Source organism: Martes martes (genome assembly GCF_963455335.1).
Source record: "Martes martes genome assembly, chromosome: 3".
Taxonomy (NCBI): Eukaryota; Metazoa; Chordata; class Mammalia; order Carnivora; family Mustelidae; genus Martes; species Martes martes.
Genome location: NC_137890.1, coordinates 186,300,344 through 186,315,900, shown reverse-complemented (window position 1 = coordinate 186,315,900; position 15,557 = coordinate 186,300,344). Strand labels below are relative to the sequence as shown.

The 15,557-nt window shown below is 38.1% G+C and overlaps 1 protein-coding gene and 1 pseudogene across 2 annotated transcripts in view; one reads left to right on the top strand and one right to left on the bottom strand.

Annotated features, from left to right (window-relative positions):
• The window catches only part of PLCL1 (phospholipase C like 1 (inactive)), a 353,093-nt gene that overhangs the window by 117,706 nt on the left and 219,830 nt on the right, over positions 1-15,557 (top strand). The window lies entirely within an intron of this gene.
• On the bottom strand, positions 13,200-13,565 carry LOC308340119 (small ribosomal subunit protein eS25-like; annotated as a pseudogene). Its single transcript has one exon. The product of its transcript is annotated as a small ribosomal subunit protein eS25-like (transcript).

Sequence of the window (15,557 nt, the reverse complement as noted above, 5' to 3'; positions counted from 1 at the left end):
TGAATGAAAAATAGACTATCATTATGTTAAGTCACTAGCAGAAGAATTACAAGTCTTTAAGTTATATTGCTTAGGTTTGAATCTTGGCCACACCATTTACTAGTTTAATGGTGTGAGGGAAGCCCCTTAACCTCTCTGTGTTTTAATTTCCTCATGTGTAAAATGAGGATAATAATGTCTATGATGTAAGATCATTGTGATGATTAATTAAGATAATATACACTATCCTTTGGCACAAAGTTAATAACAGCTGGGTTCTTATTTATTCTTTGGTATTTTGGTTCTGTAACTCAAAAATTGTCATTGGCCTCTCAAATTATACTTTTGAATTTAATATATTAGGACAATATTGTTGAGAATAGTACAACTATTCCTATAGGGCAATCTTGTAGAGACAACTTTTCCACTATCTCAGAATGCTCCCTGGGAGGCTCGCTTATATCATCTTTCCTGCTAGTGCTTTTTATGTTGAGAGGTTTGTGAAACATGAGGAAATTGGATACCACGCTCTAGTATGAGATGCTACATCAGTGACAGCAGAGGACAGAGAACCTGAGGAAGACTGAAATTACTTTCTTGTCATTGGAAATTATTTTTCTTCTTCTAGCTCCTGAAATAGTATCCTTATCTATTGAAAAACTATTATTATTATTATTATTATTATTTAAGATTTTATTTATTTACTTGACAGAGAGATCACAAGTAGGCAGAGAGAGGGGGGGAAGCAGGCTCCCTGCTCAGCAGGGATGCTGAGGCAGATGTGGGGCTCAATCCCAGGACCCTGAGATCATGACCTGAGCTGAAGGCAGCGGCTTAATCCACTGAGCCACCCAGACACCCCTTGAAAAATTATTATTAACCAAATGACTGCTTCACTTTCTTTTAACATTTCTGCTAAGTGAAATATTTGAAATTAATGAAATGATTATAAAACAAGAAGTATACAATAAAATATGATAAAGTATCTAAGGTTGCCCACATAGGTCATGCATATTCAAATTACTGTAGTTATTATGGACATACTTGGTATAAAAAGGTACACCTGTTATCGTCTTGTGCCCTCTAGAAAAATATATATCTCTAAAAGTGGAATGAGTTGGGATATTTTCTATAAATTTCTTGCAGCCATTTTCCAAAAATGGAAGAATATCCAGCATTATTGCAAACCAATTTAATGTTCATTGCAAACCAAAGCATGCAAGCTTTTGTGTTTTGATTTATGAGTAGTTTAATTTCTTGGCTTAATGAAAAAGGATATAGAAATGAAATTAAAGATGTATTTGTGCCTTTGGTATCTAGTGATTTTATTTCTTCTGAAAATTTGGTTTATATTGAATAGTAGCAAGTGTCTTAGTCCATTTGGGTGGCCATAAGAGAGAGCCATAAACTGGGCAGCTTACAAACAACTTTTATTTTAATTTGCTTCTCACAGTTCCGGAAGCCCACGATCAAGGTGTGGGCAGATTTGATGCCTGTGAAAGGCAGCTTCCTGGTTCCTAGAAAGCTGTCTCCTTGCTATAACCTCACTCCCCACGGAGCAGAGAGCCCTATGTGGGGTTTGATCCCAGGACCCTGAGATCATGACCCGAGCTTAAGGCAGAGGCTTAACCCACTGAGCCACCCAGGCACCCCCCGACTTGTGTACTTTTGATCATACTCTCTCTCCATATGAAATGAACTTCTTGGAGCTTAAGGTCAAATAGGAGTTGTGTATCTTTTCCAAAATATCAATTGACTTCTCTGGCCCACACTGATCTTAGAATTTCTACAGATGTTGAAGTCGTTATTTTATAATTTAAGTTATGCAATCTTGCATTATTATCTCTATAGTTTATGTTTCTGTGTTTTTTTCCCCTTAAGGAAAGCACCCTCTATACAGAATTCTGGGCACTGATAGAGATATCAAGTGCAGGATGATAGCTAAATTTTTAATTGCTGGAGATTAAAAGCAGTTATATTACAAAGATCTTTTCAGGTGAATCTTCATTGGTATTGACAGTGAAGGGAGCTCTGATGTATTCACTTTATAGATCTGAGTTAATTTTGGTCATGGTAAATTCTAGTAACAGCAGCAATAAGAGTAGCAGCTGAAATGTATGTAATGCTTACTCAGCCATGCATTATGTGAAACATGTGACACATGTCACTATTTAGTTCTCACAACAACCCCATGAACATCGTCAACACTTTATAGACAAGGAAACTGAAGCACAGAGGGCTTATGCTCTTTACTGCAGGTCCCAGAGAGCTGAGACTGATTCCAGAGCCACACTGTCAAGTACTATGCTGATCTGCCTGTCACCATGGGGCAGGCGGCAGCTCAGTTAAATATGCTTCTCATTTTGTGGGTCATGATTAGAAAAATATTCATATTCTGAGGACGTAAGTGGTTGACTGAAAATTCTGAGTACTTAGAGATTAAACATTTAGGGTTTCCATGATGATTGGGGATGATCTAGAATTGAACATGGAATAAAGTGAAGGGAATATACATTTCTAGCTCTGGTTTTCCTACCAATTTATTGAATTAATTACAGCAGTAGACCATGCTGAGATGTAACATAAAACAGCTATTTTTAAGATGGAGAAGTGCTTATAAATAAAAAGATTAAGAATTTGTCTTGATTTTTCCTGATAGACTTTAATGGATAGTGATATAATTCTTAATAGTCTTAATAATTCATAAAAATGAATTTATGAATGTACTGGTTAGGAAATTATGAACAGCCCATGCAGTTTCTCAAACTGGAAACATTTAAGCATTGAGAAAAAAACCCTGCAAATGTTTGAGTGATAAATTAAAAAATATAAAATGAATTTTTCAGAGTTGCGAAGGATTTGTTTATATGCTATAAAAGTATGTTGGGGGAAGTTTTAAAACACAATTGGATAAAAAAAATCAGTTAGCTTGAATTTTGGGTGGGGTGGCTAAGTTCTAACCAGTGGATTGCTTCATCAGTCATCAGTGTTCAGCTTCTGGGAAGAAACTTCTTCCCAAGTGAATACGATAGACTCTTGGCTTTCCCAGTTTTAAATTTTCGGTTTCCAGTATTTGGGAATGGACCTTAAGTTCTGCAACGCGTTGAGTTATAATTCTGTCAAATTGTGATTATGACACTGAGAATGCAAGGCTGGTGTGTTGGAGCCACTCACAGCCAAGAAGATTCTGTACCCACATCTTTCAAGTGCGTATTTTTTTTTAAAAGATTTTATTTATTTGAGAGAGAGAGGGAGGGGGAGACAAATGGAGGCTGGGGTGGGGGAGAGGGGGAAGAAGATTCCCTGCCGAGCAGGGAGCCTGACTCAGGGCTTGATCCTAGGACCCTGAGACCATGACCTGAGCTGAAGGCAGACCCTTAATTTACTGAGGCCCCCAGAGACTCCTCAAGTGTTTATTTTATTGAGGAAATCATAGGCTCTTTTGATAACTACAAAAACCCAAGGACATCTGTCATTAATGGTAATGTCTACAAGTTCTACTTGTTACATTTTTTTTCCATTCACTCACTCTGTCATTCACTCTCTCACTCCTCCACTCTCTGAGACCTCCTCTGTGCCTGCAAAACCTCCTGCCAAACCTTTCCCACACCTTTGCCATTTGTGTCCTCTCATTTTGATTTCTCTTCTAACCAATGACCTGACTTTTCTGCTCAGTCTCAAATGCTCTTAAGTATAACATTTCAAGTTGTTTCTTTCATAGCACATCCATTTTCCTTTCTTCTGTATTCCAAACATGTTCTGAATCAAAGTCAATCTTTTTTTGAAGGTCATCTTTTATTGTATTCAAACTGTGTTGTCTGCCTGTTAATGGCTTTTGGTTTGCTTTTCTCTCTCATCTTCATGAATCCCGTTTTCTCTGTCATCTTTATGGATCCTTATTTGCTGCTTTACAACATGTGTGAACTTCCTGTTTGCGGCATGTTCCAAATAACTTGTCAAACTTTCTTGGGCATTTTGTGATTTTTTTTTTTAAACCTCTAAAATCTTACATGGAGTAAACAGTATCAGGAGCCCCCCGAAACAGAGCCCCCAAACAACCCCTGTGGCAGAGGTCAGAGTTGCCCTCGGATCCTGCAATGAGAACTCAGGAATAAGTGGTGACGTCTGAATAAAGTGATGCGGACGATGTCAAGCACAGGCTGAACCCACTTCTGGATCTTGCACTGCCATTTTACCTTTCCTAAACAAAATGGCAGATTTCTGTTTTCTGATTCTAGTTTCTTCTTTTAGGACCTTCCCATGTTAACACTCTTCATCTCTTTGTGTAATGTTTCCCAAATGTCAGCCATTCACAGTCATGTATTTCGTTACAAGTTTTCAAACTCAAATTATAATTAACTTGATATTTTAAAAATTTGTCTGACCTAAATATATTCATATAAAGTTTCTCTTTCTAATCATTACCATAAATAAAAAAAAAACCTCACTATCAATTGCCATAAATGTAAATGAGATTAAAAAAACAGTCTTTTTATATATCCTACTATTGGTCTGTGCAGGTGCTAAACCTGAGCTTATTCTCTTTTTATTGAAAGGGAAGAGCAGGGAGTATTCTGGCTATCAGTTGCTGCCAAACAAACCACCCCAAATTTAGTGGCTCAAAGTAACATTTTATTACTACCTCTCATGGTTTTGTGGGTTGACTTGGGTCATCTGATTGTTGTCACTTAGTGGTCTCTCCTGCGGTTTCAGTCAATAGCCGGGGAAAGATTCATCTGAGGGTTTGATTGGGCTGGATGTCAGGATGGCTCTTGCATTCAGCTGGGCAAGAGATGTTGCCTGTTTCCCGAGACTTCTCCTGGGACTGTTTACTGCAGCTCTTACCCATTGCTTCTTTATGTGGTGTGTCCTTCTCACACATCGTGGCTGGGTTCCAAGAGTAAGTGTCCAAAGAGGTCTAGGTGGACACTGGAGCTTCTTTTGACCTAGCCTCTGAAGTTGCCTAACTCCTTTGTCACTTTCTATTGGTTAAGAAGTCACTAAGTCCAGTCCAGATTCAAGGCAAAAAATGGCAAATCATTTTTAATTTATCACAACTACTGTTAGAGTGGTGTTAAAAACTGACATCAAGCTTAGGTGCTCTCCATGATGTAATCAGAATTGAAAATGAATCAAAAGGTTTTCTCCCTGTATAATTCAATGTTATTTAATTCTGACTCCATTTATCACCTAAACTCATCTTGGTGCTGGCAGTGGCAGGGAGCCCCTCCCCAGTGTATTCATCGTCTTCTGTGTGTCTCTTGCCTTTGAGATTTCAAGTATTAATTTGCTGGTATGTCCTGGTGTTCTCGTTCTGAGGGTAGCCTTCTGCCTTTTGCTAATGCTAGTAATACAAAGAAGAGAGGTAGAACACCAAAAGGAGCATTGTAATGAACAAAATTAGCTTTTTCAAAGCAAACATTCAGATATTATGTAAATCAACTTGGAGATCATCTTTATAAAAATTCTAAGGAAACAGCTACACTGGTTTCTAGATATATAAACTTCTCTGGCTCATTTGGAAGGATTGTTTGAGAGGAAGATTCTCAGTAGACATCTTTCTTCTTGGGTCAGACTTGTGATTCAAATATGTGTAGGGGGAATATTAATATTTTTCTCAGGGGACATATTGGTGGCAGGATTCTATTTCTAAGACAAAATAATTTGAGTACCACCACCTGTGTGTATTACAGAAAATTTTAAGGTTGTGCAGTTTGTTGGGAATAATAACCCAAACCAATACTTATAATCAGCCTTATTGAAGTGAAGGCAAGCACTTGTGAAAATTAATAAGCAAATAATATGTAATTTATTTTAGGAAAACACATAAAAGGACCTATTTTTTTTTTTTTTTGAGAAATGCACAAACTATTAAGCTTCAATTTGGAACCAAAGGTCATTCATACCAATTGGTGGTGTGAGATTTTTTTGAATTGGTGTATTGCTCTATATCTGCATCTAGTTATTATGTGCATATATTTCAGCTAAAGATATACAGATTTAGAACCTTCCTTTCATACAAGTGTCAGTTTTTCCTTTAGCATTGCTCAATAAACATGCTGAATGATATATTAGTTCATTTTGAACAAGCAATTTTTTTCTAATTTACATTATTATTCAGTACAAATGGCTTAACTGTCAAGGTTAAATCTTCCTGGCTCTGTACTCAATGACATTAAGCAAGTAAATGTTGTTTATTTGGTAGTAAGCCCTAACTGTAAAGAGGTGTTAGGAGCTTCCAGGCAGTTTCTGATATAAAAATTCTCTTGACCCCATTAGATTTTTAAGGAAGCAAGATAGATAATAGCTGATGCTTGAGATATGTTCTAGATAAATATTTGAGATGTTCTGAGTGGAATCCAGGCTAACATTATTGTCACTGGTATGGTTTTTAGTTCTGAAGATTTCTGAAATGGATTATTTTTTGAAAGTTGTTAAGCGTTGATAGGGAACTCTCTTTTTCTCTCCTAAATCACACTAGATCCTACAGTTTGAAAAGTATTTATGGACACAACATGATGAAGCATTAATGATGGAAAAGTATCTTTGAATTTTCTTTTTATTTGCATGTGTGCTAATTCGCTGATGAGTCACTGTCTCTACTTTTGCTTAATTTCAAGATTAAATTCATTCATGAACATGATATTTATAAAGAGTTGTTGATAGCTTAGATGTTATAACAGTAAATGAAATAAAGGATCCATAATTATGTACACATCTAGGCACAATAACATAAAAATAAATAGACCTAGAAAAATACCTCGAGAAAATATACCAACGTGTCCATAGTCATTGTCTTAATATATTTAGATGGTATCTTTTCCCTTAGATGATGTTTTTTCTTTATACTTTTCTTTAATTTTAACCTTTCTGGAATGAGAACACTGTAGCATGGGCATGTGTCAAATAACTAAATGAGATACTATAATTGCTAATGTTTATTCTTCATCTTAATTGTTGGTTTTAAAATTAGCTTCATGAATAAACAAAGAAAAGTTTCTAGGTCAGTCATTTTCTGGCTTCATTTGTGCCATAGTGACGTTTATTATACACATTTTCCTCCTTTCGTTTTATACATTTGTTAGTGGTCTTATAAACACTCCAGGGGGACACAGCTCCATCTTCCAGGTGATGAAGCAGTATGTTTCTCTACTGGTGAACAGAGATGCTTCCCCTCTTTTACTCTTGGTTCTGTGGCCAGCAAAGCCCCCATTTTTCACTTGGAAATGATGCACCTCAGATATTAGCAGACTCACTGTGACTCACTGGGATCCTCAGCAAAAATGCCTTCTCTTAATCTTGTCAGCTTTCAGGAGCTTCAGAAGTTTAGGTAGAAGGGATGTGAGTGGTTGAAGGATGCTTTATAGGAATAATCAAAGGGTGAGCACTTTGTACATTTTGATTCTGATGTAGAGGATGGAAAAGCTATGCATTTGGACTCTGGGCAGCTGGAAATTCTCGTGAAAAACCATGGAAAAGGCAAAAACAGTGCCTAGGTAGCTAGCAAAATAAATGATACAGAATACTTTTTCTGTGTGTTTTTCCATCTTTGTTTCTCATTCTTTGACTTGCATCATCTTTCATGCTTTCTCTAATCCATCATGTGACGCTACGGAATAATGGAAAAAAAGGAAAACAATATGCCTAATGCCGTTCCATTTACTGAATCAAACTTACTGCCTAAAGTTGTTCCGTTGCTATTTTTGTCCTGTAATAAACATGTCTCATTGAGTAAGAGAGAAGAGGAAGTCATCCCCATGGGGTGAATCTGCATGGAAGAGTGTGTAGTAATTTGTGCAAATGACTACTGGTCATAGAACTTCTGGAATAGAGAAAAATTCATTACTATTGCTTTAGGTAAAAGCAGTAAAAGTAATTGAAAGTAGTTTGAAATGGAATATGTGCCACTTGGGTGCTTTTAACCAGATCATGCCTTTATAAAGAGAAGATAGTGGCCTTTTAGCATATGACTTACCACATATCTTTACCTCCCATTTTAAAGAGGTGCTTTTGGAAATGTCAGTCAAGGAGAATCTTCAGTTACTACATTGCTTCAAGAAACCATACAATTTTGGTTGTTAGAAACATGACTCCAAAAGATGTGTTTTTCACAAACTAGAATACACGTAAACTCTGTGACTGAACTAAACCTCACATGCTTTGCAGTTGAGCTGTTGGGTGCGGTATCTTGAGAAAAAGATGTTTGGATTCTTTTACATTTAATGACTGTGTGAAAAATTAAGGGGTTAAAAATAAAATGAAGTAACTCAGTCTTTTATTTTCCTCACTAATAGTTTATTGTGTCAAGAGACTTTCTTTTCCTACTATGCTTTATCCTTTGATACTTTTCATCTCCTTGCAAGTTTAAGAGAAGTGATGTACAATTCATAGATCTGTAGTTTATCAATTTGTATCAAAGAGCTGCTTTTATCGGTGGCCAGGCCGGCTGAGCTACAAAGTACAGACATTGAAATTTCTGAATTCTGTAATCCAGTAGGTCATTTGCCTCTGTAATTTTTAAAGATTTTTTTTTTTTTTTTGACAGACAGAAATCACAAGTAGGCAGAGAGGCAGGCAGAGAAAGAGAGGAGGAAGCAGGCTCCCCGCCAAGCAGAGATCCTGATGCGGGGCTCGATCCCAGGACCCTGGGATCATGACCTGAGCTGAAGGCAGAGGCTTTAACCCGCTGAGCCACCCAGGCGCCCCATCTGTAATTTTTAGAGAACCATTTTTGCACCACCCAGACACATTTTGAGGGGCGTTTGCAGTTTTATTAGTTGCATTTGTAACTTACAGAAATTCTTACCTAAGGAGAAGGATGGGTAAAGTTCTTCAAAGTTTTTCAGAGTTTTTTATTCTATCTGGAAAGGGTTTATTTGACTTATTGTATCTTCTATTCTCCTTTTCTATAGAGATAGTCTGTTGAATAATGTAGAAAGCCACTCTTTGTGATATTCACGCTTTAATTATCAAAGTTCTGAGACAGCAGATGCTGTGGACATCAGGGTAATGAAGGACAGGTTGGCAGGGAAGGTAAGTGAGGGGTTAGGGCTAAGTCACATTCTGTGCTTGCTCTCGTAAATTTCGCATGGATAGATTCTGACTGTGTTGAAAATAAGGGCCACCTTGACAGGTAAATGAAAGTAGGTGGTGTCTCAGAAGAGAAGGTACAGACTAGGCAGTGTCTATTGCCAGCTGCTACGCCCAGGCTCTCTTTGTCCCTATAAAAGTGTTTAGATCAGGTCTGTGGAAGTCATTCTCATTCTGTTCTTCCCTATTGCCCAACTCACTGCAGAGCAGCAGTCTGGAGGAGTTGCTATAATTTATACTACTCAGAGCACATTTTATTTTTTAAAAGAGGATTAAAGTCATTAACGTGGACTAGAATTACAGGGGGCTCAGCTGTTGCTTATAAGGCTCAGCAACTTATAAGTCTGGTCCTTAATGATGTCACTAACCTCTCCACCCAAATTCCACCCATTTTTTTCTCTTTCATGGCAGAAGCTACCAGTACCTTTACACAAATGGCCCTGGTGGATTTTGTCTTCCTGTTTAGAGATGGCCTTATTGAGTATGAATTCGGGGGTATTAGAGTGGACTTCTTGCCCTTTTCCAACTAACCTATCTACTAACCAACTAACAAACCTACTCACCAACCGGTCTTTTTACCATGGGACAGAGCCCTTTATTCCCCAGGTTTAAAGCCCCTGTGATGTATAAATGATGTAAAATTCTTTCTTGAATGTTTCTGTTACTACAAGGTCAGTTGAACCAGGCGGGGAAATGAAGAAGTTTAACCAACTGAGCCACCCAGGTGCCCGGGAAATGAAGTTACAGATGTTCGGGGAAGTTATTGAAACTACAGGGCTCTAGTCACTTCACATGTATATTTCCAATTTTGTTGAGGGCTGGACTGTTAAATATACTTCCTGGAGCAAAACTGGGCTATTTTAGAATAAATTCTCTTGAATAGTGAATGAATAAGACATGTGTGACTTAAGGATCCAAAATATTTCCAAGTTTGTTTTAGGCTTCTGGAAGTCTCCTCGTGCTTTCCCTGTTTGACCATTGCTACTCATGTTGACTGCAGGGCCACTCAACAGTAACGCATTACACAGAGTCACCGTCTGGTGAGATGTGGGTAGTTTCAGTGCTCTGGACCTGTGAAAGGGGGTTGTGCTGAGAACTAGGGTATTTAGCCTGTGATGGTTTAGGAATTGTTATCCTGAGACATCTCTCTGCCACCCCAGACAGAGTTATTCTCCCTTTCTAGTTACTTTTGGCTTTCTTGATAACTCATTATAGTGTGTGTATGTGTGTGTGTGTGTGTGTGTGTGTGTGTGTGTGTGTGCAGAAAGGTGTTTTTAATACAGTTTAATTCGAGAGCTATTCCTCAGTCACCTACTATGATTAAGACACTGTTTCGGGCACTGCAGGGATTTGGAGGGAGGCATAGAGACGGTGGCCTTGAGTTAATATTAAAGTGGGGTGAGGAGATGGGGCTCAGAATGGTGAAGAAATAGAAAACAGCATTTTAAGCATTTTGCTATATTAGAAGAAAGGAAGATCTCATCCACTAGGGAAGGTATCCTGATTTACTCACGTCTGCTGGTTTTTGTTTTGTTTTCTCCTTCTCCTTCTTTGGTGAGGCTTAGGATCAATCTATAAAAAGTGAAAAATTAATAAAGGAAGTATTTTAAAGTACCTGCTCTTAGGAGCAAAGCACATATGAGTGGAGCAGTTACGAGCTCTTTAAAGGGCTTGCCCTTGACTTAAAAGAGAACTTTCAAAATGGGCACCATTCCTTAGCTGATTCTTAATTATTCAGGAGCTCGTTATCCAGTTGGAGAATTATCTAAGTTGCCCTCTTTTTCTCCTCCTTTTATTTTTGCCTCTCATCTGATCTTTGTGTCCTTTTTATATATTAATTCCTCCATAGCTGGTAGGAAGGAGAATAAAAAGATTAACTGCAAACCTTTAGGTAGATTGGTTAGGAAAAGGCTCTGATGTTTGGGCAAAATGAGAATAATTGGCAGATTGCCTATTTGTTCTGGTTTGTTATCATCATGGGTAACGACTGATGGAAACCAATGGAACTGGGCCTGCTGGAGGACTTAACATCAAGACGCAGGAGGAAGGTTCTTAATGTTCATACTTTTTCTTTGTTTTATACATTGTGCCAATAGCCTGTATCATATAATGATTTTGTAAAGTCTTTATGCTTTTTTTTTAGTACACTATTTAAATTTTGGAGTCTAAAATAAATAAGCTGGGTTAAAATGGTTATAGCTGCAAGGATACATGCTGTGAGATGCTTCCAGAAATCCATAAGTAAAATATGAGTATTTTGGCTTTAATGCACCTTAGCCAATTAGAGTTTATGGCAGCTGTCATTTAATATTAGTGGCCTATAGTTAAAAGATGAATGCTTTAAAATGGATGTGTTTATGGTTCCTTCTCTTAAGATAACTCGTTTGGCTGGCCAGCAGGTAGTTTTTGTTAGGATCTGTTCTAGGATATAAATGGACGGGAAGTGGTCTTCCAAGGTATTTCTTTCTTCAGCTCTTTTAAAAAAGTAATGTTGGCAAGGGATAATAAGATAAAAATGCCTTTTGGATCCCTGAACCCACTTTCTTCTCCTTCTTCTTCTTCTTCTTCTTCTTCTTCTTCTTCTTCTTCTTCTTCTTCTTCTTCTTCTTCTTCTTCTTTTTTGTTTTAAGATTTTATTTATTTGAGAGAAAGAGAGAGATCAAGTGCAAGTGCACAAGTAGGCAGGCGGAGCAGGAGGCAGAGGGAGAGGAGAGACAGGCTCCCCACTGAACAGGGAGCCCGACATGGGACTCCGTCCAGGGACCCTGAGATCATGACCAGAGCCGAAGGCAGACACTTAACCCACTGAGCCACCCAGGTGTTCCTCCCTGAACCCACTTTCAGTGAGTTCATGGAAGTATAAATGTGCAGCTGGGGAGTGTCCCTTAGAGCGGAGAAGATTACTGGGCATGCTTTTGGCTTCGTGAAGGCAGCGCATCCACAACACCTTTCCCAGAACCACGGCAATCAAGTCAGAAGCTTCTTTCTCTTTCTTATATTCAAAAACACTATCAAAATGATTGATATAATTTGAAAGAGTACTTTCAGTTAAGAGAGACATACGTTAAAATTCTGACCTCTGGATAAAATTTTATAAAGCCCTATTATCTCTTGTCTTACCTGCTTTCCTAGCTCCTTATATAGATTGCAGTCACAACACCCTAAGATGTTCTCTGCCATTTTGGCATCTAAATATCTCAGAGATTGTTTGGATAAAGACATTTTAGAAATAAACTTTAGACATGGAATTTTGAAAACACATATGAAATATACACAATTACAATGAAAGATTAAACAGAAATCTCTGAATGTTTCACATAAGGATTAAAGAATTTATTAAAGTCAATTGACCCCAAAGGGAAAGGCCATAAAATAAAACCAATAGACAGACCAAAAGAATTATGATTTTTCCTTGTGGAGGAATGATTGACTTGGCACCCCATACTGTTCCCTAAGAATTTAGGATGGTATTTGGATGGTTGTGCTGGTTCTGTACTTTATACTGGGGATGTGTTGGGCAATGATTCCAAGGGTGATGACTGAGTAGAGAAGTTACTTTCAAATTATCTCTGGAACAAACTTGTTTGAATTTCAAACTCATCCCTTCATTTCTGATGAGACAGCACCATGTTTATGTCTCACATGTATCACAAATTTTCCATATTTAAATTTCTTGATCTTCCCCTAGCAATATGCTTCTCTTCTGGTCTTCATAAGTAAATAATGCCTCTATCTTCATAGAAACTTGGAAGCCACCTTTGAGGACTCCCTCCACCTTTAGCGTATCATCAATTCTCCTTGATTGCACTTTCAAAGTGTGTCTTTTTTAAAAAGGTTTTTATTTAAATTCCAGTTAGTTAACATGCAGTGTAATATTAGTTTTAGGTATTATAGTGATTCAACATTTCTGTACAACATCTGGTGCTCATCACAAGTGCACTTCTTACTCCCCATCACCTATTTAACCCATCACCCCAAAGTGTACCTCTTTACTTCCCCAACTTCCCAACCCCACCACCTGAGCCTGGACTTCTGCAGTAACCTCCTAAGTGATTTTATAACTTCCACATTTTACTTTTTTTTATTTAATGAAGTTTTGTCTTTTAAAATGTACAGCTGGTGGGATCTGTTCATGCATCTTCACCGGCAGCTGGGGCATCTCTACACTTGGTGTTTCTGGTGTAAATTACTTGAGCTCTGTGCTTTGAAACCAGTTTAATAAGTCCTTTACTAAGGAACTCCTGAAGGTCTGCCCTGGCCAGAGGACCTTGAATCCTTAGTCTCTCAGAAACAGCTAGAGTTATGAGCTTGTAGTTGGGAATTTCCTTGTAGAGTTTTGTTGTTTTGTTAAACAAGACCAGGTTATTGAGCTTGTCCCCAACTTTGCCTTTGGACCACTTCTTTTGACTTTGCCCCCAGATTTGTTCACTGGGTCTTTGTCTTTTTGGCTTTGACTTTCTGTCATATTTCTTCTTCTTGTTGCCTTTGGGTGACATTGTGAAGCTCAGAGAGCAGTGGCCACCCCTGCAATCCCGCTAAGATGTCAGACAAAAAGAAAGCTAACTTCCATGTTTTTCTTTCTTCAAACTCTTCTCCACACAATGGTTAGAACTGGGATAAGCCATACCACTGTAATGTGGTATCCCCAAAATAGAGTGTTTCAACCAAGGTAGACATTTAATTCTCTCTCAAGTAATATTTAATCTAAGTGGGAGTTTTCAGCTAATGGTCTGTTCTACTATTGTCAAAACATGGTTTCTATTTTGGGCCATAGACTCCACTTGTTACTATCTTCCAGCAGCAGGTAGGAGGGAAAGGTCCAGGGGAACATATACCTTGTTCTTTTTGGAGACTGCCTAGAAGCTTGGAGCATTTATATAACTTCCTGATGGTCACACAGCTATTTGATGGCAGAGCTGATGGATCTGAGGTTTGTGTGACTCCAAAGCCACGATATCACTCTTATGGGGAAAGAAAACTTACAGCTGTTGCACTCCAAATTAACATTGAACCTATTAAAATTCATATTTTGAAATAATTATGTAAAGTTTTAATTATTTAGAGTATGACACTATTAAGAGGGAAGATAAATAGATGTAAGAATATTTGAAAAGTATATCTGTGGATGATAGGAAACAAATATATTGCCACTATAAGGGAAAAATACTCACCTTCTACTGATGGTATTGGAAACAGAGGTGAGAAAGAGAGTCTCTCTTGTGGGAGTTCTTAACTGTGTGGAGCAAAGTCCTCAATAAAATAAAAAACTTAATTTTCAATTCCATTTCTTGGTTATATTCATTAAATAGCTCTAGTAGAGAGGTGTTACAAAGTGTTAAGTGGCTCCTCTCTCAAGTTAACATCAAGTAGAGAGTAGGGGAAGTCAGACCTCAGCATACCTCAAGCTATGGCCTTAACCCTGGGTGCTGATCCCTGGCTACATCCATGCCTGATATCAGAACTCTGGGGATGGGCCCTATATTGGCTCACTAGAACTGCTGTAACAAAGGTCACAGTGTAGGTGGCTCACAGTTATTTTTTTATTTTCTACATCTTCTCATGATTCCAGAGGCCAGAATTCAGAGATCAAGGTGTCTGAGGGTTGGTTTTTTATCTGAGACCTCTCTTCTTGTCTTGTAGATGGTAGTCCTTCTTTCCTGCTCCTTCCCATGGTCTTCCTTCTGTACCTGTCTGTACTTAATCTCCTCTTCTTCACTTTCTTCCCTATTTTTATAAGGATGAGGGCCCATCCCCGTGACCTCATTTTACCTCTTTAAAGAACCCATCTCCAAGTACAGTCACATCTGAGGTACTAGGTATAGGACTGCAATGCATGAATTTTGAAGAAACAATTCTGCTCATAACAAGAGCAAATAATCATTGCTTTTAAGCCCTGCCCACAGGTGGTCCTGTGTAGGATTCTCAAACCAGGCTCCTTTAGAATCACCGGAGTAGCTTTAAAAAAGTGAAAAACAGGACACCTGGGGGGCTTAGTCATTAAGCATCTGCCTTTGGCTCAGGTCATGGACCCAGGGTCCTGGGATCAAGCGCCATGTCAGGCTCCCTGCTTGGTGGGAAGCCTGCTTCTCTCCCACTCCCCCTGCTTGTGTTGCCTCTCTTGCTGTGTCTATCTCTGTCAAATAAATAAATAAAATCTTTAAAAAAAGGAGAAGTAAAAAACACCAATACTTAAGCATTGCCCTCGGAGGTTTGATTTGATCTGTGTGGGATGGGGTATTAGTTTCTAAAAGCTTCCTGGTAACTTAAATGTGTGGCTGGGCTTTGAACACCACTGTCCTAATGGTTATATTTCTTAACTGTGTAAATGAAAGCACATTTCTTATCTTTCTCTAAATTTTCTTTTTGAAAATTCATTAAGAAACACAGCTCTTTTTAATGAAAGATGTATATTCAACAAAGTAATATTCAGGTCTAAAAAAAGAGCTAAATACTTCTAAGGTGGTATAGTTTCAAATGTCAAGCAGGGG